The sequence below is a fragment of the Poecilia reticulata genome, chromosome 6 (genome assembly GCF_904066995.2).
Source record: "Poecilia reticulata chromosome 6, P_reticulata-male-v2, whole genome shotgun sequence".
Lineage (NCBI taxonomy): Eukaryota > Metazoa > Chordata > Actinopteri > Cyprinodontiformes > Poeciliidae > Poecilia > Poecilia reticulata.
In genome coordinates this window covers 24,063,758-24,090,017 of record NC_088835.1, presented here as the reverse complement: position 1 = coordinate 24,090,017, position 26,260 = coordinate 24,063,758, and the positions used below count along the sequence as shown (strand labels likewise).

At 38.0% G+C, this 26,260-nt stretch overlaps 1 long non-coding RNA gene across 3 annotated transcripts in view; it reads right to left on the bottom strand.

The window, feature by feature from the left end:
- The window catches only part of LOC108166374 (uncharacterized), a 45,069-nt gene that overhangs the window by 17,257 nt on the left and 1,552 nt on the right, over positions 1-26,260 (bottom strand). Inside the window, exon 3 of one of the 3 annotated variants that reach the window (XR_001776717.2) lies at positions 10,372-10,484. The exons of 1 other annotated variant lie outside the window; for it this stretch is intronic. This is a non-coding gene — a long non-coding RNA (uncharacterized LOC108166374). Of the gene's footprint in view, positions 1-10,371; positions 10,485-19,819; positions 19,954-26,260 lie in introns of all 3 variants that reach the window. One more of the 3 variants, XR_014087926.1, reaches the window with a different exon arrangement.

Here is a 26,260-nt window from a genome sequence, read left to right as displayed (position 1 = left end):
ACATGGCATTTGCACTGAGAATAAATCTAGCTAAACTCAATTGGAAAATTTATTTGGTTAATTTACTTTTTAATCAGAAATCCTATTTTTCCGCTTTATGTTCCCCACATTGTGGCCCCAGAATTACAGCTCTCCAATAATTATCACTCGTGTGCACAAAGATCCCAGCAACACCTCTCCTCCTCCCTCCTGAGGGAGGACAGACGTTGGGCTTTGCACTCTCCTGTGCCCTATTATATTCATGCAAATGAGACTGAAGTCAGAGGAAATCAGGGGGCATCCTTTCTCGTTAGAGCTAATTAGTAATGAATGCAGTACATTGTATAGATTATGTATGCACTCCCCTTTAGTGCAGATGTACACTCTGACCTTGAGCGCAAGCTCAAGAGCTTGTGACTGATTTTCTGCTCAGTCAGTGGAATATCTTTTTGTAAAAATTTGACTCAGAAATTTAACGCTGGGTGCAACAATACAGAGATACTTTCTGGTTGCACAGGGATCTATTATAATTAAATGGGTGCAGCTTGCTCCTGAATCAGGGCTCATAAAGGAGGCAAGCAGCAGGAGGGGTGCAGACCTCAGGCACTCAGGTGGTGAAGCCCATCACATCCGAGATTGTCACTGCGCTCCTGAGAGCTAGTAAATGGGATTTCCTCATCCCCATAAAAGAGGCGGCGTTATGATAACAATTTTGAGAAGGCAATTATTAAAAAGCCATAAAGTGTGTTTAGTGCCCTCTGAAGGCAAGTGGCACACTCGTATTTCTTTAGTAACTGAGCTGAGGCAAGATTGTGGCTCGCTATCTATTTACTTAAACACATCGAGAAAAAAAATGTATAGCAGAATTTCTAATAAATCCAAATTTTCTTATCTTAACAATTCAAACATTTTGCCTATTGCTGTAAATTTAGAAAGCTGAGGAATTAAAAACTAAACAAAAACAAATAACACCTATTAAAATTTAGGAAAATAATGCCAAAATAAAAATAAAACATGGAAACCCTGAAAAAACTAAGCAATCAGACATGAAAACCAGCTTGTTTTCACGTATGTCAGGAGGTGAAATAAAAGGTGCTGAAGAATCAAAATGCTACAACGACGATAATAATACAATCTGTGAAAGTTTCCCAGTTTGTCATGAAAAAGAATAAATAATGCAGCACTAGTTGAGCAGAGAGCGATAGGGTGATGTTTTCATTGTACAGTATTAATGTTTTCCTTTACCACATGCTAAGAACAAAATGAATTGGGATTACATAAGCTGTAAACCAGGTCATCATTATTTAAAAGCTCATATTGTAATACTAATATGTCTTATCACTTTCAAGCAATATGGAGACTTGACAGGGTTAAAAATGTCAAAGTTGAGCTTTGTGTGAATGCAGGAGCAAGAGAAAAATAAATACGTTTCTAACTTCCTCACTGCTGTAAAACATGGTGGAATTCCTCCTGAACCTAGAAAATGAAATTCATATTTTCATCACCTGTTCAGTCCACCTCGACACCACCTCATATGATTTATGAGAACAGCACTCTGACCGCTTCTATAAATAAACATTTATATAAATAGTCCTCATTAAACATTTGCTGTACCTCACTTTGTCTTTGTGCGTGCTTAGTCCTCATGTTGCGGCTAATTAACCGAGGCTCTGCGTCTCCTCTGACTGTCTCTCTAGGGGGAGCAGCCATGGAGATCTGCAGCAAAACCCAGCAGAAACAAACAGACGTTTTCAACGTCCTTCCTGTAAGTTTCACATGTCATTTTCCAGGTTAATGAGTGGGAATAAGTGGACGCGATGATCAACAGTTGGCGTGGCGAGGCCGAGCCTAGCAGGCGTTGCTGTTGTTGCGTGGCTGGAGTGAGAGCATGCCCAGCACCTGGCTGACGCCCTGAGGGGGGATGGCAGATGGAGCTGACTCCAGGGTGTTCACCCACACACAGGGAAAATGTTTAAGCCTCACTCTCTACAACAGAGATGGAAGGAGGATGCCTGAAGGTGAGGGAATGAGGCAGTGGCAGAAAGGTTGAGCATAGGTGCTATGTTGGGGCTATAGGGGTCATAATGTGCCCCGGGCAGACAGATGTTTCAGCTCATTAGGGTTCATCAAGCTGGTCTGCATACTTTACTGGAGAACTGAATTATTTATGTCCATATTTTTCCTGGTACCAGCCGATAACCTTCTGGCTCTAATTTGTTATGTATGTAAGCATACCAAAATATCAGTGTATTGTTACTTTAAACATTTCCGATCTCCAATGACGTAAAATAACGTTTCTTAGAAACAATCTGGAACATATTTAGGAACAGGTATCAAGTTTGTATTATTTTGTCCAACGTTTTTTTTTACAAAATACATTTAAAATTTCTTACTTTTTTGTGATAACAAAATGGTACAAACTTAGATTGATCAAACCTAGACGTTGGAATAACGCTTCTTCTCACAGAGTTCTTTGTCTTTTATCTACTTAATCTGTTTTAAACACTAAAATATGTTCGTTTTATTTAAGAAGATTTGTGCAAAAATGTTGTGACTTACCAGCAAGTCAATTAGAAAAATCCAAGATGAATCTGATTAAAGTTTATTTTTTGTGCTTTTAAAGATGTTTTTTAGATACTGTTTTGAAAATTTGTATTTATTTTTTTATTATCCATCTCAACACTTCTTCAGAAAGAATGTGGTGAAATGACTCTTTTATCCTTGTCAGTGCATGCAGCTCATGTTGAAAATTGTTGTCATTTTTGGTATATTTTGATGGTTTTTGCAGCTGGAGCTCCGATTGCTGTGAGTGTCATTCACACTCTGCCTGATGAGCTCATGTCTTTGGGGACCTTTGAACTCAAAATATCATTGGCTGAGGCTCAACAAAGGTCATCTGGAGCACTGGCTTCTGAGCTCCTTATTGATTCCCAATTGTGCATCATTATGGCTGACAATTCCAGTCACACCTGAAATTTTAATCATGAATACGCATTATGTGTAAGAGGAGTACATGTTGAATCGTAAAAAAGGAAAGTACAAACTAAATCTCTAAGTATTTGAAATTCTCTGATAAATGTTTTCTGTCAAAATAACTTCTGCTGACTGAAAATAATATATTTTGAGTTTTTTATAAGTGAAATAATATTTAAGAGCATTTTCATTAGATGAAATATCTACTTGGTCAAAAATACTATTTAATAATAAACAAATCTGTGAATTGCTTATACAGTCTTACTATTGTGATTAAAGAGTGCATAATTTTAACATGGAAGCAAAATCACTCATGAAGAAAACCAAGTACAGAAAGAAGCCCCGTCTACAGTTTGAAATACATCATGTAGAGAGCACAGCACACATGTGGAGAAGATAATCTTTGAGGGATGAAACAATTGAAAATAACTGGGTGGGAAGGAATACTTCAGATAATCTTAAATCCTTTATACAGCAAAACATGGTGGTGGCCACATCATGCTGTGGGAGTGCTTTTCTTTAGCAGGAACGGGAGAAATGGCAGTCGTAAAAAAATCTTAGAGGCAAAAGACGTGTAACTGGGGGCAAGACTCTCCTTCTATAAAGACGACTTCTAACACCCAGACAGACCTGCATCCGAGTGGTTTAAATAAAGTCATTACTGATATGATAGAATGACCCAGTCAAAGTCCAGACCTAGGCTAAATCGAGACTTGGAGTTAACAATTGTGTCCATTCAGTCTCACTGAGTTTGAGCAATTTTCCAAAGATTGATCAAACGTTTCACTCATTGAATATGTAAAACTGTTAGAGGGAAACCCTAAAATCCTTGCATCAGTGAAAACACCAAGGGGACTCAGGGCTAATTACATTTGTAAATTACATTTTTTACATATCTATTTGTAAAAATATTTGAAAAATACATGCTTTTTTTCTTCCACGTCATAAAATCTCAATTAAATACATCGATGTAGGTTGATGTTACGTTAAAATTGTGGAAAAAAAGATGAGACTTTAAAGCTAAGCCAGCATAAACAATCAAGGGAAGTGTGCCTATATGGAGAAGGTGTCTATATAAGTGGCCTGATTCCTAGCTGAGCACAGATGGTGAAAGAGCAGGATGTAACAACCTGTACTTTTGCCCACAAGCTTATGCACGCACACACACACACACACACCTACACATACACATACACATACATATTAATCCCATATTCATGAATGCATGTGTAAACAGTCCCTGCATGGACACTAAAACACTGCTGCTGGCAAACAGATTCAAAACCTCATTCTATACCACAGAAGATGCAAAAATGCCTGGTGATGTTTATACAAGTAAAAAAAAAGCATGTTAATAACAATATTATCAATCGTATTTTTGATTCGTTCCGCATTTAAAGAGGTATGTGATATGGCATGTCTGAGGTTTACAGAGTCATCCAAGGCTAAGCAGAACAATTAGTGCACTGGAACGATCAATATGCCTCATGTGGGGGTTGGATGCAGTTGAAAAAGCAGAGCGAGAAAGAGTTGAAAGAGAAGTAAAGAAAAACAAAAAAAACGAGCGGGCAGTTTGTATTGCAGAATGAAAGATCCGTGGGAGAGATTACAACTCATTCAGACTAAATGCAAACTGAGAGCAGGATGTTCCATCTTGGTGAGATTCATGTTAATGCTTATAAAGTGCATTAGTTGTGTTTCGCTATTAAGGTACTTATTGATCTGGCACAAAAGCAACAGAGACACATCCTTAGTGAATGAGCAAGAAAGACAAACGATGTGGCATAAAGACAGGAGAGACAGATAGGTAGGTAGATAAATGAATGCATGGGCGCAGCAGATCAATCAGCAGAGGAAGAGCAGAAGTCCCTCAGGAGACTTGAGGCCTTTTTAGCGCTGTGCGAGGAGAGACGGATGACATGTTTCCCCTTTGAGGTGTCGAGTGCTTGAGGGAGGCTTGTGCAGCGATGGTCAGAGTAGAAAAATGCCTGAAAAAAAGATTGTGTGGGCATGGCGCTCCGTGGCGTAACAGACGGTGAAAGCAAGCAACAAACAGAGCTCTCTGAGAGAGGGGAGGAAGGCATGCCGCTTCTCCAGACTCGGGCTCTCAGCCATGACACTGGGACTGCAGCCATGCCCTGCCCATCCTCTCTCAGAGAAACATGGAGCTTTTGATTTGATCTGGAAGCTTTTGGGAAACATGATCCCGGCTGTCTTTCTGGAGGTATTTCTGGGAGCGGGTGGAGGACGGGTGGGGGGAGAACCTGATTGAATTGAGCCAAAAAGAGCATGATGGAGAAAACCTGAAGTCAGCCCTGTGCAGTGAGCTGTGGGAGCTGAAGGAGGGGAAATGAAATGCAGCATGAAAGCGAAAGAATCAATCATGACACCCTTTAAAAATATATGACCCAAAAATACACAAAAATAATGTTTATGAGAGTATTACTGTACTGAATGTCCTTTTTGTGTTATAGCCTGAAGCAATTTTAATGCTTCAAAAACACAATAAAACAAAAGAAAAATATATTTTAAACACAATCCATTGTCTGACATTTATGTTAAACCGAGTGATGGAGGCAAGTTTTTCTTCTTTTTTGTGTGCAAATGTAGAGCTGCTCCTCATTTACCAGGATAATATGAATTTGCAATGGCTGGCCCTGCTCACCAGGGGCATAAATGAAAACATGATCTGGGCGTGCACGGCCATCTCTGCTACAGATTAAGATTCTGACACTCAGCTAGGAAATCCATTATAGTGAGCAGAATAAATAAAACAGCTGCACCGTTCCACCTTTATTACAAAATTTGTAGTCACAACAGAGACAAAAATGGAAATGCCGCTGTGTGGCCCAGACGGGCCTGACTCATGAATAAAGCTGTCTGGAAACAGTGTTGTGGTTTCACAGCTTCTATTCACAATATCTGGAATCATGTTATATTTATGTGCTCCAAATCTCCAATTTTTTTAGACCAGCACTCAAATCAACTAGATTGGGAGATTAAAAAAAAAATCCCTCAATGGCAACTTTATGCCAACAAACATAAGCACTGTCAACAAATTAAGTCATGATACACTGATCATTCATAATACATAATACACTGATCATTCATAATACATAATTCATTTATTTATGAAAAGAAAGAGTTTTTACTTCTGTATTATTTATATTCTTTGAAAGAACATATTTCTAATTTTCAGTAACAAAAGCCAACACAGATTTACCACATAAAAGGACACGGAAGAAGAGAGGACGCCAACATAAACGAACAGTCCGTTCTTCTTTGTGAAATAGCTCAAAGTAAGTCGGTTCGCATGAAGGGCATCTGTGAAAATCAGTTGTAACGTTCTATACTAAATTTAATTTAGGTTTTGACTTTGACTGGGACATTTCAACAGATTAACAGGCTTTGATCACGACCATTCCGCTGTTTGTTTAGGGTCATTAAAAGGTTTTCTTCTAGGGTTGCTGTGCATTTATCTTCACTCATCATCTCATTGCTGTCTTCTGTTTAAATAATGCTGAAATATAATTTTTCCGTTTTTCAGTTATCCAATGTACTGTTGCTCTACCACAGGCATCTTTATAAAGTACATTGAAACTTATGATTGTATTGTGACAAAATTTTGAAAATAATGTAAGAAGTAAGAATACTTTTGCAGAGCCCTGCTACTGAAGCTTTTGATAGAGACTTAAAATAAACAGTTATTATGTCATTTAGTTTTTTACTGTGTTTGGCATGCTACCTGTACACATTGTGTCATGCCATTTATTCAGTAGGCAGTTCTCCAATCTCAGAGTTCTGTGGGGCATCACTGCATCGCGCAATGTTTCCATGCCGGTGTTCTGATGCAACCAAGCCTGCAGAACGCACAAAGAGGGCATCGATTATAATGCTCATGGACGCAGAATAGAAGAGGAGGATGTTCTTCCTGCCTGACCGGTTTGAGTGGTAGTTATTGGAGTAATGTTGGGTGACAGTGGTAAGTGGGCCCACTGTGGGAGGATTTTCACTGGGCTTCACCCAGTTTGGTGAAGGAAGCAGATCGACAGCACACCTCCCCCACTTTATCGCGTCTGCAAGCACAGAAGATCTCTGCCAGTCAGCTACAAAAACCTGAAACTTCTGAATCTTATCAGAATTTATTTCAATAAAATAAAAGTATTTGCAAGCAGTGTAATCTGCAAACTTTAAAGCCCTTCCTCCACCTAATTGGATATTATTACCACCACTTCTTTTATCTGTAAGAAGAATGAACATTTGGGAGAAATACAAAATATACAAAATACTTATTTTCTAGGCAAAACACCCAGGGAGTCTTGAGTTCAGGACATGGATTCAGAGAGGGGAGAAGGGGGTGAAAATTGTGTCACTCAGACACAGCAATATTACCACCACAGAGGGGCAGTAGTCCATTAAACTAATCCAATACTGTAGAATAAGATCCCAGGACCAGCAGCATCCACTGCATTATTTACCAAGCTAGAAACAGGAAACAGACTGTAGGCGCCTTTCTGCTTTCAACAAATGAAATAAAGGAAACTGAAAAGCCCAAGCTTTCACAAACAGTGATTATGAACCAGGCCTCTCAGGAGGCTTCTTCATTGATACCTCAGCACAAATCAATCTTTATGACCATCATAAAAAAATAAATAAACTGGAGGTCTTTGAGGTCCCCAAAGCCTGATTCCCCCATAAAATTAGTATTTCATACAGCACATCCAGTTGGTTTCAGACTGATTTAACCTGAAACGTATCTCCCTGATTTAACAGACCTTCTTTAGTCCAAGGGACCACATAGAATTTGATGATGTTTCCATTGGTCCAATAATAAATTAAAGATTTAATTAAAATGTCCAGAACTCCATCAGCAGATGAAGCTGAGTGGAAGCCCAAATATTTTTGCTTTATTTATTTATCTGATTTATTTATTTGTATTGTAATTATAAGTTGTATTGTATTTATTCTAAAACATTTAAAGGTTTTACTGCTAATGATTACCAAGGCAAAAACTAATGGTTTAAGGCACAATATTACATTGAACCCACAATGTTTTTGGCACATTTGAATCGTGTTTGAAATGCATTGATTGACGTACATGTCCAGCTTCTTTTCTGTACCAAAGTGTCCAGTTTAAGCCAATATTTCCATATTGTGAGGAAAACATAGTCTTAGAAACACTGAAATAGATGGAAACAGAGATGGATACTGTCCAATCATTCACTAGAACATCATCCTTTGCATACATGCTTTGATATGCTGCCATTTAAGAATAAACCTTGGTAGATCGTTTATATGAAGACAAAGAAAAAAATGGTTCTAAGACTGAATCTTGTAATACTTTATTAGTGTTTCAAGCTGTTGATTCTATTTTCATGTTCTAACTCACTTTATCTGTGATTAAATATGTAATTGCATTTTTTTCAATGAGTTGTAATGAGTGTAAAATGTTGAAGTTATGTTCAGCTGTTAGTATCTGATGGTTCACTAAAGGAACGTAATTAAAAGAGAAAAAGCTGATATACACTTGTTGAAATTGGAAGTAACTGAATTTGAGAGAAACAAATATTGAAAATTTGAATAAAATATGGACAAAGCATTAGTTGAACTTCTTTCTGCAACATCCCTACCAACATTCTGTAAAAGATAAATTAATTACTTTCATAATTAAAACACTGCTGTTTTTGCCTAAGTCTACATTTTCTAAAACCACTATTTAAACCTTTAAAAAAAAAAAAAAAAGCTCTCACGTTGGTTATTTGCAAAAAAGGCGACAGAGACCAGCTGTAAAGGGATATGCAGAGTTACACAAGAAAAGGGTAAAGAAAGCATGGATTATTCATGCCTTTTCCCACAGTGCAAACACCTCCTCTTTTGATGGATTGTGCCTGGGGCGCTTCTCTCTGCTCAATACCAACAGTCCCAGACAGCTCTGGCTCACGCTGCAGCACAGAGCTGAAATAGATGATGAGCTTCCCCCGGAATCACAGACGGAGCCAGCGGCTCTTGTCTTCGCTCTGCAGCCAGACATAATGATGCTGTGTGGTCTGAGGTGAGCCTAAATTTAGAGCTTCAGCAGGAGGTTAGTAGACCGGAGAACCAGAGAGGTAGCGGGAGATAAGTGCTGATGCCATCTCGGTGAGCTGACTGAAGGGGAGGAAGGAACATGGATGGGGTGTGGATTTCTGCAACAGACGGCTGATAGGTGGAGGGCCAAAGGACAGATGAGACTACACAAGCTGCTGTCACCTTCTACAGGGTGCAATAACAAAATTTCCATTATATGTGTCAGCAGTAGTCTGTTGTGAAAGAAAAAAAAAAAAACAAGTTTGAGTTTCTCACTTGGATCAACTCCAAACGGTGGGTGAAAAAGCTCCCGGACTGTCAAACCAAAGAGGAAGGCAAACTCCGACTGTCACATTTGTCACGCTTTTGCATTTACCCCCAAAGAGTCAGTACTTTTGTAGAGGCATCATTCTCTGCAGTTCCAGCATTTCATAACTCTGGCATGTTTCGAGTTATTGTCTTGCTAAGGAGAACCTCTACCTTCTCAAGTCTGTTTCAGTCAGTACTCGTCTCCCCCCCCCCCCTCCCCCCCCCAGGATTGCTTTGAAATATTAATAGAAACACAAAGAAATATATACCGACTTTGACCAGCCTTGTGTACCTGTTGTAAGAAACATTCCTACAGCATAATGCAGCCTCCCCTGTGTCTCATAGTGGAAATGTCCTGTCCAGTGTAAGAATTGTTCTTTGCACATAATCTATTAAATAAAATCCCAATAAACTGTATTGGATTTTCTGGTTGTATTGCAAAGAAACGTGAAAATTCAAAAACTAGTTTTACAAAGCACTGTAAATACCAGCTTTTATAAACGTAACTTGCAAAGATTTAGGCTTATTTGTAATCGCAACATTTTATTTCCAAAAACAGAACTTTCACTGTGTATTAAAATGACAAGTGTAACTGCAAATCAAAATGCAATTACACATAAATTTAGTCACTGTTTATGTCTCCGATCTGCAGCAGGGAACCAGCGTCTCTCCTCGTGAACTTTGAACTGAGAGTGAACCCTAGTTTGCTTTTTCAGCTCGCTTTATAAAAGCCACGCCTGTAGACAGCATGTGTCTTTGCCAAATTTATCTTGGCAGAGAACTTAAAAAAAAAAAAAAAAAAAAAAACAGAACATGAAGGAATCCGACACGATGCGGGTCAAATCTCAATAACAAACGTTCCCCGGAGCTGTCGACACCCCAGACAGCATGTGACGGAGCAGGATGTCTGACTCCACTGATGGGAAACTGAGTAATCCCTGGATTTCACACTCTGACCAAGTTTCACACCATTTCTGAGCATTCGGCGGTTGAAGATGGATAGCAAATGAACTCATGTAACGGTCAAATCACCATTCAAAGTACCTTAGCAACAGTTAGAATCCTTCATGCTGTAGACCTGATTGTCAACCCGTGACTTTTGCAGTCCTCCAATGAGATTGCTTCGCCGCAGTGGGGAGGAGGCAGCAAGGCAGGCGCTTGAACAAAGAGAAAGAGGGGCTTCAAAAACGTTGGAATATCAGTATTCCTTCCACATTTACAGCCATCACGCTTCACACCCACTGAATGAACTCTTAAGCTTTGTGTGTAATTACTGTGTCACTTAGCAGACAGAAACCGTGTAGCATGAATTGTAGAACCTGCGTTGGGTCTTTATTGTTGTCCGAGTCCCGCTGCACTCATACTTGGAATTTAAATGTAAATTCTTTGCCAGTAACAGGAAAAACATTTTGTATTAGCATTTACAAAGCTGTCATGTCCATCAGTTTCTCAAAAGCATTTTTTTTCCCTCTTTACTGCCTGACTGACTTCAGATACACACACACACGCACACACAGATCAATACATCTCTTGATGTTCTAGTTATCAATGTTTTAATTTCAGTCAATGACTGGAAATGGTTAGCAGAAAATGCAGCCATGGACGTTTTTGAAGCACATCCCATTTCCTACATAGAATTTGCATCGTTGACTTTAAATTGGATTAAAATATTTTCACAAACGTGAAAAATCAGATGCATTGCATTCATCCATGTGCTTTTGCTCAAATGTACATGAGCTGGTTTATGCACAAATATTCAGAATATTTCATAAACAGTGCCTCCAGTTTTGTCTTAACAGTAATTAAATAGGTACAGTATGTTGGTCCAAGGACTTCCAAGTTTTATTTACCTGAAAGATAAGTAGTGTTTATTGTAATTACAACAAATATATCTCTTTAGAGAGATCTCGAAAACAGGAATTCCCAACCACCAGACAATCCATTTATCCATTTTCTGCAGCCAATGAGTAACACTGACATCATCATTGATGTGGACAGGTGACCAATACATTTCAGGGCCAACACTCGACAACTAACCTGTATTGCATGTTTTTGGATTATGGGAGGAAAGACACAATCCAGAATTTCCATTATTCTGTTGGTGGTATCATAAAGCACCAACTAAAATAAACTTTGTTTTCTTATTTCACTCTTATCTGTCACACTCAGTAAACTTTTTTTTTTTGTTCCATTCCGATTTTCTTGAAATTGTGACACCTAAAACTTTGTTCTGGTGAAATTCATAAGTATTTTAGTTTATTATTTGAGCAGATAAATAAGGATATATGACATATGAAATGTTGCATCCAGTAATTTTTAAAAAAATGTATCCGAAAAGTACTTTTAGCTTAAGGAGTTGGCCCTCAGGAAACTGAGTTTGTGCACTACTACTCTGAAAAGTTTTCTTTGTGAGCTCCATGTGTCACTATGCTGATTTTCATGGTATGTGCAGTGTTTTCTGCAACAAATAGAATAAATAAATAAAAAAATATTTTTTTTTTTATCTCATTTGACCAGGACACATTCTTCTGCTGTGTTCTGGTCAAATAACCTTATAAAAAGGTCAACAAACAAGACTTTTTATTTGACATTTATGGGGGTTTTTTCTACAAAACATCTCTTTTTGTCACTGTTCTTTAAATAGCAGAACAGTGTTCAGTCTTGCAGTTCATGGTGTTTAATAAATGTTCTCTAACTAATCTTTGAGGCCTTCACAAAACAGTTGTTGTAGAGTAGCAGTGTTAAGTAGCCTAAACACATATGGTCACATTTTTAGGAGTATAAAAAATTAAATAAATCCAGTGAAATTATACTTTCAGTTGTTGAATATGTCTTACTTTGTGTTTAGTCTGGTTTTGGTTTGTCCCCACAAAGGAGTTTGAAGTTGTAATGTGACAAAATATGACAAGATTCAGCTGAAATTAACACTTTTACAAAGAACATCATAAAGCACTGTTTGCATACGGTTTTCAGGAAAAAAAAGAAAGGTTTATGAATGTTTTTTTTGCACCAACTTTAAGAATGACAATATGTTTTTGTCTTGCTTTCTGAACACATCTAATACAGGATTAAAAGATCATTATATTATAGAAGAAAAGATTCAAAAAGATTGCCAAAGAAATATTAACATTCCACAAATGCTGTTTAAACTCAAGCCCACACAACATTACTCAACAATGTTATCCTATTTGGAGGTGCTGTACTCTGACCGTTCAGAGTCCCTGATGGAATGCAGCCGCAGCAGCTCAATAGAGAGCTGCGTGGACGACTGTGTGTAGGTTGGTGGAAACAAAAGGTCAGAGTCAGACTCGCACACCTACAGGATTCATCAACTCCTCCTGCTTCCACCTTTCCTGTTGAGGATGCAGTAGGCTGAAAAGGTAACATACATCACTGAATTATCTTTCTTTTTGTCCTCATGTCGGTGTGTTCAGAAAAATCTCTGAAGATTGAAGAAAAGAAGACAATTTACAAGCAGCAATTAAACCCTCTCAAAGAAATCCCGTCACTTACAATGACATTTCCTGTTAGCTTACAAACACTTTAAGGTCAAAGATTAAATTAAACTCGATCGTCTACCAGAAGCTCAAAACGCCCGGAAAATCACATGAACAGCCCAGCGGTCTCGCATATTTTCGAACGGGATAAATGAAATATTCCCCGTCTCTTTTCAGACTCATAATCCCTATTAACAAGGACGCAGAAACTATGCCACCTGCTTCCAGTCATACAGCTTGAGGCCTAAGTGCCCTTGTGACACCACACTAGCCTTAATCTCATTAACAAATGCAAAGCCTCAAATGCCACCGATGGAAAAAGATACGCATTTCAGCCATCACTTAGCAATGTCACAACCCTTTAAACTGGCTTGCATACTGGAATTAAGACCAACACTGACCAAAAATACCAATGAACAATAGACTCATACATTGACGTTTTTTTGTTTTGTTTTTTGCGTAGTGTCACATTACAGCCGCAAAATGGTGTATAATTGTGAAGTTTAAGGAAAATGACCCATGGTCTTCAAATCTGTCCACAAATAAAATCTGAATAGTGTGACGTGGATTTGTAGTCAGCCTCTTTTGCTTTAATATACCAAAATAAGATACATGGAGAGGCTTCATAGAACATTATTGGACCAAACACTTCTTGAAAATGAAAGAACGCAGCAGACAGGTCAGGAAGAAAGTTGTGGAGAAGTTTAAAGCAAGATTAAGTGATAAAACAATATCTCAAGCTTTGAAGATGGCTGTCTACCTCAACTGAGAGGTTGGGCAAAGAGAGCATTAATTGAAGAAGCACCCAAGAGTCACAAACCATGTAGGGAGACACAAGAAACATGTGGTAGATGCATTCTCTAGTCAAACGAGACCAAAATTGTATTGTACATCACCCTGAAATACTGTCAGGCACGTGAAACATAGTGGTAGCAGCAGCATGGTGGGGGAATGCTTTTGTACAGCAAGGACAGGGAAACTGGTCAGAGTTAACTGGGGTTTGAGTAAGGCTAAATTTAAAGAAATTCTGGAAAATAAAGTGCTACAGCCTGTTCACGGCTTGGTCCTGGTTCACCCTTCCAGCATATACAACCTTAAACATACAACCAGAGCTACAATAAAGTAGCTTAAATCAAATTGGGAAAATGTCTGTGGAGAGACTTCAGTTTGACTGAGCTTGATCTAACTGTAAAAAAAAAAAAAAAGATCAGATGTTTCTGTTTCTATATATGTAAAGCTTCTGCATGGAACACCATTCAAATAAAAAAAACATCAGTGTTTGTGATTCTAGTGTGATAAAATGTTGCAAAGCTCTACGTGATGTTTATTCTGGGAGTGGCTATTAAACTTCAAACAAAAAGAAATGTAGTACAACGAAACCATTTTGACCTGCAATGTATTCCCAGACAAAGTTCGGTAAAAAAAAAACAACAAAAAAAAACAAAGTTTGCAGCTGTGTTAAGTTAGGTCTCTTCATTCAGTGTGGCTTTAATTTGCATCATCCAATTCAGAATAAGATGAGCTGTTTAAACAAGGATGGAGACGTCAGGATGTATTACCATCCAGACAAATTCCCAGGGGATTCTAAAAGAAAGGGAGAGAGAGAGAGAGAGAGAGAGAGAGAGAGATGGAGAGAAAAAAAATATATCACTCATTAAATTTGCAGCCGTTCTGCAGAGCTCCACGATGAGCTCATCGGACGAGGGCAGCCTTTTATGATAGCAGCTCCTTTTACTGGCAGAGGTTCATGTTTCTGACTCACTTCACAGATAAGGAGTCGTCTGAACCACACACATGTTTAGGAGGATTTCTCTTCAGTTCAAAATGTGATCATAAATTTTGTTCAGTTGCCACAAATAATGTGCTACTTAAAACAGCAGACTTCATGAAAATAAATTGAACATTAAAAATAAAAAAGTTTATCTAAACATCAGTTTGCCTCATCTGTTGTCCCAGATTAAACCATGTGCAATTTATATTCTTTAAGATCAGTATATTACTGTAAGTATACAAAGATTTTGAAATACTTTAGAAGCAAAACTACTTACTTATAGCTTATACTGAAGTGTTTGAATGACACTAATTGTATTTTTTTTAACCCCTAAAATGAACACTGACAGAAAGAGAAAAACTCCATTGAACATTGATTTTTGCTGTGTTGGTAATATTTGCCATTTATGCTCAACAGTGATTCATTTGCAGCGTTTTTGTTCATCAGTCGTAAACAAAGGATTTTTTTTTTGTTGTTATTTTTTGTTTCATGTGCCTCCCACCCGCAGACCCCCTCCTCCTCCTCCAACATGTACCTTTTGTCTCTGAAAGCCCTGAATTGTTTTTGGGAGCTGAAGTCTGGCTGACCTGCCCCCGTCTCCGTCCTCAAAGCTGGTTGGAGATGAAAAATTTATGGCTGTGTGACTGTTTCATTTGAAGTGCTGCTCCCCGTCTGATGCTGCCTCCACTGATGGCGACTGCATCTGCCATCTTCGTTCGACCGGTGCTTCCCCCCCCTCACAGCGGGAGTGAAATCTGGGCGAGTGCGTGGGATGGTGACCAGGGTTTTTGTGCTCTTTCTCTGGTATTCACTAATCAGGAGCATATTTTTCTTGCCTGTGGGTAATTAGGAGAGATTGATTAGCTGCTTTTCAGAGCCACAGAGAGAAATCCAGCCCACGCTGCTCAGACTGTTGGGTGTATCTTTACATTGAAGTTATATGGGAAAGCTATATATGTATATAAGTATATGACAAATTTCTTGAATGCAAGTTTTTATTTTAGAATTTTTCATCGTTTCTTTTATATATTTACGTAGAAATCCATCTGGTCACTGATGGATTTCAGATTGTTTTAAAAAAGATGTAGGTAAATAAAAAGACTATATTTTGCTTAGCTAAATTTTGTAATACGAGTACATATTAATTTTTAAATGGTCTGTCTTTCAGAGTGTGACACATAACTAAAATCAAGGCAAATATTTTAAAGTGTTTTCTTATTTAATTTTTTTTTTTTTTTTTTTTACTTAGGAGTTAGTGTACCTTACATGATTGGTATTTAAATTCTAACTTAATCGGCTTACTTTTTTTGAGAGTTACTTTAGCCCTCTAATTGTCACTTTCTCTCAGAAAAAGAAATAATTAATTATGTTTTACTTAATCAAGACATATTATGTTTTTATAATGTTTGGAACAAAAGTCATTAACCAAAATCAATCAATCAATCAATCAATCAATCAATCAATCAATCAATCAATCAATCAATCAATCAATCAATCAATCAATCAATCAATCAATCAATGAAATTGTATTTGTAAAGCACATTTCAGCAGCAAGGCATTTCAAAGTGCTTTACATAATAAAAATAAAACAGTATGTGACTCTCTCAAAGTGCCTAAAAGTCTTAAATAAAATGAATTATATAAATAACAAAACAAGAAACAGAAAACAAACAAAATAGCAAAATAAAAGCATGCCAAGTACAAAACAAAATTATAGCAAAACAATAGGGAAGTTGAAAACATTAATGATTACAGCAATTGAACAGCGTAAACCCAACTCTCACTCAGAGCTAAAAGTAAAGCAATAAAAAAGTTAATTTTAAAGCAAGTTGTGAGAAAGTCAGGGTAATTTTGGGGCTGCAGCACAATTAAGTCCTAATTTCCACTTAGCTACATCTCAGTAAAAGTAGAAATGATCTTTCCAAGCATGACTCTTTGGAATTTGTATTTCTTTTTCTATTGTTAATTTCTTTTACGCATGCTGCACACTTTTCATGAATCCAATATGTTTTTTTTTTCATGTGGGCCAGCACATGTGACATTTACACATTTATCTTAAGATGTGACTGTGTGAAGCATGTGTCTCATTAAACATGGAGAGATTTTATCAGTGTGAAAATCTTCTTCCAGGTTTTCTCCATTCTGAAAAGCTTTCAGTTCATTTTAATGTCTGTCACATACATTTAATGTTTTTCATAAACACAACGCTAACAAAGGACGCAAAAAAACTGGCAAACACATTGTGTATTCTCATTTTCAACTACAACCTCGGTGAAACAAGTTCAAAGCACCCATCAGACATGGAATCAATCGAAACATTATGGCTGAAACAAAGCAGTTATGTCTCTTTAAGATGTGAATAGGGCCGTAACACCCATCTTAACAGAAAATATCAGTAGCAGGAAAATTAGTGGAAAATTCTTGTGCTAAAAAGACCTTGACAAAAATGTGCTCCCATGCATGAAGTCACATTGGTTCCTAAGCAACAGGTAATTTCACAACATGCGCCGCTGTTTGTGCAGCGGCGGCAGCTTTTCATAGCAGGGCTTCCAGTCAATGTAAAGTCACATCGGATGGGCAGCCTTGAGCCGCACAATGCTGCTCGAAGCCCGGCTCTAAAGCCACAGAGGCGGTGTCACACTTGTCACTGGAATAATTAGTTCGGCACAATGAAGCAGCATTCATCTGTAGCTGAGATGTTGTCTTCATTGCCACATGAATCGACATTCCCCTACACAGCCTCCGGTTTCCAGGCACAGGCTCAGGTTGATGAGTTTAAATAGATAAGATGGAGGAAAAAGAAAATCAGAAAGCGGCTTCCAGGGAGATCCCATCAGATTGTGGAGGTAACTGAGCAGCAAAATGTCAGCGAGTGTGTGGGGATGCGTGGATTTACATAAACTAGCCGTTTCATCACTTAGTAACCTTATCCTAACCAACCTTCTGTTAGGACAGTAAATGGTATCTATAATTACATCAAAATATCTTTCAGATTGCAAAGAGTTGCAATCTTTCAGATTTCCTGTTTTGTTTCCTTCTCTCTCAAATATTTAAAATAATCAAAAAAGCACATTGAATAAATACTAAATACAGTTTTCCAAACCAACCTAGCCCATATAACCGCTGGATCCTTCCTTGCTGATCACAACTACAAGTCTTTGTGATTACTGCTAATGAGTTTTACGTCACTGTGGAGGATCTTTGGTCCACTTTTCTTTGCTAAATTATTTCAAATTCAGTTGCCCATACAACCATGAGTGGCTTGTTTTATGAAAGATGTATTTTATAAAGTCAACCAAAATACCTCAATCAGATTTAAATCCAGACTTTCAGGCCACTCCAAAACCTTGATTTTTTTTTAAGAGCCAATCAGAGGAGAACTAACCGTAGTGCGTTAGATTATTGTGCTGCTTCATAATTTCAGTGTGTCACAAACTGATGGCCAGACGTTCTTCTTCTACAGGACTTTCAGGGAAAGAGCAATACTCATGAATCCATCGGTCACAACAAGTCATCCAGATCCTGGCGCTGCAAAGCAGCCCAGGTCATCACATAAGCACCACTATATTTGACTAACAGAAAGACGTTCTGTTCTTTCTCTTGAAATGCCGTGCTGGTTTTATATGGAGCTAATTTTAAAAGTTTAAAAAAATGTTTTCATGGGTCTGTAAAATATTTTCCCCAAAGTTTAGATGTTTTTTCTTTTGGGAAATGTAAAAAAAAAAACCCTTCAGACTTCTTTCACGAGAATAAAAGCATTAATTATGCAGCCATTCATAACAGTCTTCACTTATCACAAACACACTGGTAAAATGAATCCTCTCATTTAACAATTTGTGCACGTTTGTGCAATACGCTGCATATTTCAAATCTTTTGTCAGACCCATCGTGTGTTCACTGTTGCTTCAGGTTTCGACAGAAACAAAAGCTTTGTCCTCCTGCAGACAGTCAGTAATGCACAGCCGACTCAGTCACACGGGGTCTCCAGACAAGTCAATAATTCAGAGCAAGGAGTGAAATCTTATAAGGCGGCAAGATAAAAAAAAAAAAAAGAAGAAGCAAACAGTAGATATGGGGGGAGTATGGAGGCTAACTCCTGTTTGCAGCTCCTGACCCAGAGCAATAACATGTCAGATGAGGCTTTCAGGGATTCTACCTGTCGATCACACAGCAGTCTCTACATGAGAGCAGCTGAAAAAAAAGAGAGATATTTTCTTCCACTTTTTTAAAGCCAGGGTTTTATTCATGAAATATAGTTAACCGTTAGATGAGATAACAAAAGGAAACGGGATCACTGTGGGCCTAAATGGTGAACACAGGCGAGAACACAACCAATGGAGCATTGATCAGTGTCGCAGGCCGAGATGCAAATCACTGCAGAGAATTATTTGCATGATGGCATCTGATGACAGCATGAGCGATGACGTGTGATATTAAACCGGTCGGTAGCACATGCAGAGCTGCCAAGTACCATAACAAATGGTACAGATAATGAACAGCAAATTCAACATCTTGTTGCACAGAAAAAAACTACTTAAATGTGGGCAAGAACATGATTAAGCTATGGTCTAAAAAGAAAAACCTGCTACCCTGTAATATAAAATCAACTTACTTTTGGAATTAATCGGTATCTTGTTTTGTGTTATAAATTGGAAAAGACATTTTAGGGCCATTGTCTTGAGCCTTGATAATCTGTGGACGCACAAAAGCCTGACTTGCATCTTCCGTTTTATGACTGTGTCTATTAAAACATAAAGGCACAACCTCTTACAACGTATTAAATGTCGTATTAAAAGGAGGAGCGAAACACTGAGACTTTTTATCGTTTTAACATCAAAGCAAACAGCCATAGGCATGCTAACGTCTAGATTTCAGCGGCTGCAGAATGAAAGGAGGAGTCACACAGCAGTGCTGTACTGCTTTTGCTCTCCTGAGAGAAAAATCCCAGTAGGAATAAAAAAGAAAAAAAAGTCTTTTGTTCAGATCTGGATGGCAATACCTTGTACAGTCTCTGTTTGACGTCCATATGAAAATGGTTAAATCCCAAAGTAACGGTTCAGTGAACAAAAGAGAAATCAAGATTTCTATATTTATTTTTCCGCAACTCTTACATGCCTCATTGGTTTTTTTTCTAATCTTTTTGATCCATTATTTCATCTACTTTTAGATTTTTGCTATAGTAATATTTCTGAACCGACTCTGGTTGTGCCTCTCATCCACTCACCTGAACATGTGTATGCAAATGACAATCTGTTGTGGTCCTAATTATAGTCCAGCTCACATGAAAAACAGCCGAGTGACTCCACGAGATCAAGGAGGGCTTTTTTTTTATGATCCAATCACGCCGTGAGAGTCCCACTGTGGAAGGTAAGGGCAAGGATGTTATTAGAAGTGTTTCAGAAATTATCTTTGAAGAGCCATTTCAGAAGATTGCAATGAAAATAACGTGACAAACGCTTAGCCGGGAATCATGCTACGCTGCTCGTACACTGCTGGCCCCAGGGGTTTGCGTCGCCACTCATCATCAGACCTCTCCGGGAAATATGAGTCGGATTCCCATGGCAGGATTCCATGAAATCAATACGGTGACGTTACTGTGACAGTAGGTGGAAACCAATCCATCTCCCACATTAGGGAAATAACATCTAGAGTGGACATGGGACAAAGCTACAGTATTCAGATCTTCCAAAAACAAAGACTTCCTCAACGAATGCTACAATCAGTCAATGTCCTTGGTGTTCGCATTCCCCCCCCCCCCCGACTACGAAACAAATCTCCTAATATGATATAGAGACGATTAGTTATAAATATGTTAGAGGTCTGACACTACAAGAAAGTGCTACACTAAAACTCCCTTTTGGTCATTACACAACTAATGGATCACACAAGCTTTTTCTTGTGTCAGGATGTGTTTACCTTGACCTAATTTATAGCTCCTGGCATTCCTCTTTTAGTGTTGAGTGAAAATGTGTCTCTTTGTTCACTCAGTGACATGTGGACGGGTGTCTTCGGCTAATGGAGTCTAGTATGAGTGATCTTTGCAGGGGACCCATCAGTGTGATGGCGCTATCGTCTCTTGGGGATTTCGGCAGACACCCAGAATCCCTCAAATCTTGACCATTTGTGCTGAGCTGACTTTTACAAATCATCACACTGACGGCTCTCCCTGTGTTCAAAGCATCCAGTGCAATCAATTAACAGAGGCGGGAAAATCTGTTTTTTTTTCATTGTATGCCTACTTTCTAATCAATAGTCTCTTTTACTCATAAAACACACACAAATACCTCAAAGGAAAAATATAAATATATTCCTTAATTTAGAGTTAATGCAACATAATATCATGATATATTTTCCTGATTGCTTCAAATAACACCAATTTCTTCTTTTAAAAGATGCAAACATGTTACAAATTAAAAAAAGGAGTTGACTTGTTGGCCATTATTGGTAATATTTCATCAAAAACTATTAATATTAAAGAGTTTAAATGATCAAATTAAGTTACCAGTGTGTTGGAGCGCAAACAATATAGCAGTCTCCCACTTAACCCCCTGAGAAAAAAAACTAAACAAAAGAAACCCCATGAAGCCCCAGTAAAATTAGCCAGAGAAACGAACCTTTTCATTATAGTAGCAACCCAGTAAAGCCTTAAATACTACTTTTACAGAGAACTGTAAAAGTTCTCATTTATTTTGTCCCTTCAAAGAAACACTGCAATCTGAAGAAATGATCGTCTTTAGTCATTACATCAGTATCATCCATCCATCTATTGCCTTCTGCTTATCTGTGGAGCTCCTCGTGTCACTTAATGATCACATGTTAAGATCAGAACAAAATAAATACAGTAAGTTTTTTTCTGGTTTCTTTACTACGATAGAGCAGAGCAGCACCCACATTACTGCAGGTGAAATATCTCAAACACTCGCCCCAAATAACTTAACTAACTTGCAGGTGCTTTTTGTGGTTGTTTACAGTTTTAATTTAGATCACTGGAAAACATACAAACCTGAATAGAGTCACCATTATCAGGCTTCCAACGCAAACATCTAGCAGGAGGAATATCTCCTCTTTCCTTTTGTGTTTCTAAGATTTTCCCTGCAGTTTCTGATAGTTTAGACAAGCTCTTGCTTCATCCTCATTCCAGCAGAGACGTGTGAAAGTCAAGCATCTCTGAACACACAGTGAGACGCGTCTGCAGCCTCAGACGATGAATGCATTATTCATAAGAAAAATCTAACAGACCAGGAGGCCGCCTCGATTTTATGAGGAGTGGACAGACTCAATGCCTGTGGCACAAGTGATTGTCTGATGAAGGGACTTGACAATAACCAGACCTTAAATTCATGAACATGTAAAACACTCTGGCCTTAATTCAAACAGTTCCAGAGAGCTCATATTTCCAAAAATTGTGAATAATCAGTTACAATTAAAAGGAACATTATGGATCTTAATGTAAAAAACATTTAGAGTAAAAAAAAATAAAAAATCAGTAAACCCTGAAAATCTAAGCACAAACTCCACACACCCGCCTACTGACAGATTACAAAATATTATGACCTCCATCCTTTTCTATCCTCAATTACCTCTAAAAGGATAATTTTACAAATGTCTCATTTAGATAACCATTACATGCACCAAGTAAATGAAAAGAGTTCATATTAATACAATAATTGAAACCTATTATGTGTGAAATAGCAAAATTACCCATAAGACCAAGACAAGATTATTTACCATGGTCAGAAATCTATATTGGCACAATTATTTCCTCAAGAAATTTCTGTGGCCATATCCTCCTGTTGTCCTCGGGTCAAAATGACCAAGATTTGTATGTGTTTTCCCTATACACAGAAAATGAGGACAACAGGAGGGTTTTAAGCACATTTCTTCCACATTTGTACTGCATTTTGGCATTTCAGGGGAAGCTCTAAGGATAAACTCTATTTTTACCCAGTCTGAAGGTAAAGGAAGAGTATCTTGGAACTGACTGCAAAAATTTAACAATATCATCACTGATATGCTAAAAGACATCTTTAAACAAACTCAAAAACTGAACAACAAGCCAATATTCCTCTGAACTATTGGCCAGCAGATCAGCAGAGGCTTTAGATTTACGCTTAGTGAGACATCAGAAACCCCCTCACACACAGAGACAATAACACAGCAGAGACCAGAGCATCATCTATCACACCCGCAAGCAGACATGAACACGCACTTACCCGACAACATAAACACACATCACGAAGAGTAATACAATGAAAACAAACAGACTTTCTAAAGATTTGATGTTATCATTAACCGTCTCCGGCAGGACACATGAAAATTCACTGAGCTTTTTCCAGTAGATAAAATGAGACATCTGCCGAGAACGTTCGCAGACTTTATGTCAGACGATGTCTCAGTTTGTAAAGGTTCATCTCATAAACCGCACCTTAGTCTTGGTGCGTGTGTGTACCATCATTATCTCTAGACAGTGTTTAATCATACACTGGAAACCATTACCTTAGATAAACAGCTCGTGAAAAATCAAATTAAATTCCTGAGTGTGTTTGAAGGTGTTTTCTGAGCCGTTACGTAAAGGGGATTACTACACAGCAGCTCAGACTCAACCCTGCCTCCCTGCCATAAATTTCAGGTGCCTGTCAGGCAAGCGCAGCAGGAACGTGACACAGTGAGCACTGCACACCGCCGTCCTCAACAGAGTAATCATGACCACTTTAATAACCATCAGGATGATTTGTACTTGTCACAAGCTCTTTAGATATAATGTCTCATTCTCTGTGCTCATAAACTCTGAAATAAATCTGCTTCTTTCTGCGCAGCACAATAACAGTGATACATCACTGCAGAAATGACCAGTGAGACTAAAATTGATTTTTGTTTCTTTCCCTACAGCGATATTAACTTTGGATTGCAATCTAAAGAATACATTAAGCAACGGATTATAGAGAAAAGAAAAAAATGCTTTTAGATGTTTTAACGTTCAGCTCTCATATCACATTCCCAAAACAATTGTAAACATCACAACACTGTTAGAGGACTGAACCTGCCAACTTCATGAGCAAAATAAAAGCTTTTCAGCCTGATGAACCTTTTAAAACATGTGAAATGCTTACAGTCTTTAATGGTAGGAAGGTATGCCTTAAAGAACATAAGATTTGACTTGACATTTCTACAACTGAACAGTATAATTGAGATGACATATTATACTATGCACAAGTTTTTTTTTCCACTCACTTGGCTATGTTTTACTTTCCGGTTCTCAGACTTTTTGCAATCATTTCAAGTGATCTTGAGCAATAAGCTAATGAAAAGACCTTTAGTGTTTAAAAGTTTTATTTAGAACATTGGCTGCTTTTTTTCCCCCTTTTTCTGCCCAGTGCTTGTGCGTGAGGAATGGGGCTTTTGTTTGTTAAGCCACTTAAGTCTGACCGATTCAAGCATTACCACAGCTCCTAAACTCGAGGGGTAATATTGTTGACTAACAAAACACAATCTTTCTAAAACCCCCGCACAATATTACATAGCTTCAAGTGCAAAAAATATCATTTCAGGACATAAACGATAGACGTACATTCAATGATGCACATTATGTGTTTGGCATCAGTTTGTAACTAAAGGTTTCATACCGAAAACTAATTGAAAATTCAACATTCAGTGCCTGAAAGAACTTTATGGTGAATGATAAATGAAGAACATGTTTTAACTTCATAACCTTGTAAGTTGCCTCTCTCTGTGAGGATGCTTCAAAGAGCTCTATGAACAAAGCTACAAAAACAGCTTGGAGTGTTAAAATGCATCACTGTAATGGGAAACCAGCAGAATGGAGCTTTAAGATAGAGATGGACAGGTCAATGTCCAAGGGTTGCTTCATGTAACATATATGTTTTTGGATTTTGGTAGATGCAGCAATAGAAAAAAATAACACATTTATGAAGGTTTTGAGTATTGTCCCTTAATTAAAATGTATCTGATGTGATTAAATCACATCAGATACACATACAGATACAAAGCCTGGAATCAGCTCCAGTCTGAATTCAAGATGTCAGAATTGATTTCACTGGACTCATTTCGAGTGATTCTTAAAAACAGGCAACGAGATTCTTTTAAACAATGCCACTGTTTTTAAATTGTTTTATACTTGTGTATATGTATTAATCAATTTTGTTTTGTAACCAGGTTGCTATGCACTGCAGACTTCTGCCCAGGTCCCCCTTGAAAATGAGATCTGGATCTCAATGGGGTTTACCTGGTTAAATAAAGGAAATTAAAAAAAAATCCTCTGAGTTCAGTCGCTTGTCCGATGCGAAAAATGAGTGACTGGTAGGCATTCAATGGATTGAATTAAACAAGAAAGACTGTGAACCAATTATCTGGCAGTCAGTCTGTGGATGACAGAGGAGCTGCAGATTTTCAGATGAAGCACAAACGTGGAAAACCCTGGACGCCCCACTCAGATCCTCTGGTCAGAGTGGCACCCTTCTTTGGTCATGTGACTTCCATAAACACAGCTGGTGTTTTGCCACAATAAAAACTCTTTTGTGAATTTACAGATTATCATGTAGTTTATCCCTTACATTTCCCATTTTCATCATCAACCACCAATAATAATAGAAACATAAACTGAACTTGCCCTGACAAGTTGTTTCCGTTGGCGACGGCTTTGCTCTGTTTCAAGGAGACAAATTCCTCCTCCACCTCTTCACTATTACTTCTGCATGGGTAACCCACCACCTGACCGCTAAGGAATGTGAAAAATGGAAGTGAAAACTGATCCAAACGTGACAGTTTTCAAAACGAAACAGTCACGCTTGGGTCTACTACAGCAGCAATCTTTAACAAAAAAAAGCAAGATTTTCTTAAGCGTAAAAACTATGCATGTTGCAGTAACATTTTTTTAAAGATACGTTTGACACCGACTTTAATTATCCTGGATATTAACAGCTATGCGACTCCATTCAGCTTCATTGCAGCTGTCGACAGAGATAAGCAAGTCTTTTATGTCGGCTCAAATGTACGCTTTTCCACCTCAAACAAACACAAAATCCAATTATGCTCTAATTGACTGTAACAGGGCTCATTGATTATGACAGAGGCAGTGGAGCAGACTGAGCAGTAAAAAATATCCACTGTAATTAGCCCTGTGCACCCTGGAGGCCTTTTGGGAGCCATGATTTAATATAAAGACAATATTTCTCACATCTGGTCGATCTGAACTGGCTTTGCTGACCGATTTATGTTGCTGTATGTGGAGCACAAAGGAAAGAATAAAAAACAGATTGGATATAAATTCAAATAGGTTACACTGCAGAAATGACTATTAGGTTCATTCTGCACGTCAGCTGGGATAGAAGATTGCTAAAATGTTTTCTTAGAAGAAAACCTAGAGTAAGATAATAATTGGCAATTTGATTAAATGACTTGCAAAAAGAGCTACTTTGAGTAAATGTATACTTTTAAGGAAGTAGTTGGAATAGCAGAAATAAAGTTAATGGAAAAGAGAGAATTACTTTAAGAAAAAGTAACGTTTGTCCTAGTTTGACAAACAACAACTATGGATTCTTGAAGGTATAAAAGCTGAAGAAAGCTGAAAAAGTCACTTATGAGTCAGAAAACCATAAGTTGTTTAGGTAAGCTTAAACAGTATGAGCTGAGACAACATGCAGAGCCA